The sequence below is a fragment of the Schistocerca serialis genome, chromosome 1 (assembly GCF_023864345.2).
Source record: "Schistocerca serialis cubense isolate TAMUIC-IGC-003099 chromosome 1, iqSchSeri2.2, whole genome shotgun sequence".
In the NCBI taxonomy this organism is placed as follows: Eukaryota; Metazoa; Arthropoda; class Insecta; order Orthoptera; family Acrididae; genus Schistocerca; species Schistocerca serialis.
Genome location: NC_064638.1, coordinates 645,313,946 through 645,317,209, shown reverse-complemented (window position 1 = coordinate 645,317,209; position 3,264 = coordinate 645,313,946). Strand labels below are relative to the sequence as shown.

General features: G+C 47.0%; 1 non-coding gene across 1 annotated transcript; it reads right to left on the bottom strand.

Annotated features, from left to right (window-relative positions):
- Nucleotides 1-667: 667 nt before the first annotated feature.
- On the bottom strand, nt 668-742 carry Trnas-aga (transfer RNA serine (anticodon AGA)). Its single transcript has one exon. It is a non-coding gene; the product is annotated as a tRNA-Ser (tRNA).
- Between the last annotated feature and the right edge of the window lie 2,522 nt (nt 743-3,264).

The window sequence follows — 3,264 nt, the reverse complement described above, 5'->3', positions numbered from 1 at the left end:
ACGGTGTGCGGGACCGTAGCCCAGCTTCATGGAGACAGTTGCGAATGGTCCTCGCCGATACCCCAGGAGCAACAGTGTCCCTAATTTGCTGGGAAGTGGCGGTGCGGTCCCCTACGGCACTGCGTAGGATCCTACGGTCTTGGCGTGCATCCGTGCGTCGCTGCGGTCCGGTCCCAGGTCGACGGGCACGTGCACCTTCCACCGACCACTGGCGACAACATCGATGTACTGTGGAGACCTCACGCCCCACGTGTTGAGCAATTCGGCGGTACGTCCACCCGGCCTCCCGCATGCCCACTATACACCCTCGCTCAAAGTCCGTCAACTACACATACGGTTCACGTCCACGCTGTCGCGGCATGCTACCAGTGTTAAAGACTACGATGGAGCTCCGTATGCCACGGCAAACTTGCTGACACTGACGGCGGCGGTGCACAAATGCTGCGCAGCTAGCGCCATTCGACGGCCAACACCGCGGTTCCTGGTGTGTCCGCTGTGCCGTGCGTGTGATCATTCCTTGTACAGCCCTCTCACAGTGTCCGGAGCAAGTATGGTGGGTCTGACACACCGGTGTCAATGTGTTCTTTTTTCCATTTCCAGGAGTGTATAAATCAGAAACAAGTTTCAAGAATAACAGTTTTGAAACTTCCTGGCAGATTAAAACTGTGTGCCCGACCGAGACTCGAACTCGGGACCTTTGCCTTTCTCGGGCAAGTGCTCTACCAACTGAGCTACCGAAGCACGACTCACGCCCGGTACCCACAGCTTTACTTCTGCCAGTATCTCGTCTCCTACCTTCCAAACTTTACAGAAGTTCGCAGAAGAACTTCTGTAAAGTTTGGAAGATAGGAGACGAGATACTGGCAGAAGTAAAGCTGTGGGTACCGGGCGTGAGTCGTGCTTCGGTATCTCAGTTGGTAGAGCACTTGCCCGCGAAAGGCAAAGGTCCCGAGTTCGAGTCTCGGTCGGGCACACAGTTTTAATCTGCCAGGAAGTTTCATATCAGCACACACTCCGCTGCAGAGTGAAAATCTCATTCTAATAACAGTTTTGTTTGCTTTCGGCAAAGCGAACCGTTTCAATCCCTCCAGTACTTTTCTACTTAGCCTATATTTTACGTTACGTCTGCATCGTCCTCCCAGCCTAACGAAATCTGCGATCACTGTACCTGAAAAGTTCCATTCCTTGGCGATTTGACCATTAGAGAGTACCATTTCCAAGTACGCTTTGTTTTTTTTCATCTCATGATAACTGTTTTCCGCGTAGCATTGTGACAATCATGATTTATGTGCACAACAAGACGCTCACTAATCGTGTCTGCCTCCAATCTGCAGTAGAAGCTCATACGCAAACACTGACATCGCAAAGAGCCGACAGCCTTTATACTGGATTCCACCCCGTACCACCTAAATCGATGACGTCTTTCTATATACTGTCCTACTGACATTGAATATGATACCATGTGACTGCAATTGTCAGTATACTTATTCCAGCCAAAAATATAAATTTTCCTACTAATATCCATGCCTTTAAACTGATTTTCGTTACACACACATTTACATTGAAGCGCCAAAGAAACTGATATAGTCACGCGTATTCAAATACAGAAATATGGGAACAGGCAGAACAGGGCACTACGGTCAGCAATGCCCATGTAAGACAACAGTGTTTGGTGCAGTTGTTAGGTCGCTTACCGCTGCTGCAGTGGTGGGTTATCAAGATTTAAGTAAGTTTGATAGTGGTGTTACAATCAGCGCACGAGCGATGGGACACAGCATCTCCGAGGTAGAGAAGAAGTGGTGAATCTCTCGTAGGACCGTTTCACGAGTGTACCGTGATTATCGGGAAACCGGTAAAACATCAGAGCTCCGACATCACTGCGGCCGAAAAAGATCCTGCACGAACGGAACCAACGACGACTGAACAGAATCGTTCAACGTGACAATCTGCAATCTGTTCGCTAATTGCTGCAGATTTCAACGGTGGGCCATGAACAAGTGTCAGCATGCGAACCATTCAACGAAGCATCATCGATATGGGCTTTCGGAGCCGAAGGTCCACTCGTGTACCGTTGATGACTGCACGACACAAAGATTTACGCCTCGCCTGGGCACGTCAATACCGACACTGGACTTTTGATGACTGGAAACATGTTGCCTGGTCGGACGAGCCTCGTCTCAAATCGTGTCAGGTGGGTTGACGTGTACGGGTTTGGAGACAACCTCATGAATCCATGGACCCTACATGTCACTAGAGCGCATGCAGTTGGAGTGATGTGGGACTCCTGATACGTCTAGATAAGACTCTGACAGCTGACACCTACGTAAGCATCCTGTCTTATCACCTGCACCCATTAATGTCTATTGTGCATTCCGACGGACTTCGGCAACTCCAGTAGGACAATGCGAACCCCACACGTCCAGAATTGCAACAGAGTGGCTCCAGGAACACTCTACTGAATTTAAACACTTCCGCTGGCCACCAAACTCCCCAGACATGAACATTATCGAGCAAAGCTGGGTTACCTTACAATGTGCTGTTCACAAGAGATCTCCATCCCCCAGTGCTCTTACGGATTAACGGACAGCCTTGCTGGATTCATGGTGTCAGTTCCCTCCAGTAGTACTTCAGACATTAGTCGAGTCCATGCCACATAGTGCTGCGACACTTCCGCGCGCTGTCGGGGGCCCTACACTCTTTGGTTCTTCAGTGTGTGTGTGTGTGTGTGTGTGTATGTGTGTGTGTGTGTGTGTGTGTGTGTGTGTGTGTGTGTGTGTGTATACATTATGATTACAAAAAAATTATACAGCAGCCTCAAGTATTAATTTATGTACTTTTCAAACAAAGTAACAAAGATGCTCCTGAAGTTTCTAAAGAGTAACAGTTGCTATTTTGGTCGAAAGTAGTACATTGGTACATAATCTTTAAGTTCATTTCTTCCAGATTCAACCACTGCTATTAATACATCATCATATCCATGCACTTCTCTATTCTTCAAACGTTAAGTAGCTTTATAGATATCAAGTATAATTTTTTTCCAGATTGTTAGAGTTTTCGATGATAACTATGTGCATTTTTGTTTTGTTCAGCTATACGTGCCAACTGATTTTAATTCTTTGATAAATTTCTTCCCGAATAGTTAATATGCCATCATCTTAGCTGATGTATGTAATGGACAATCAACATAAGATTATGTTTCTTCTACATATTGTTAGTGTTTACATTTGTTTCTCTGTATCAAATTTTCACTGTATTGGCTTCCCT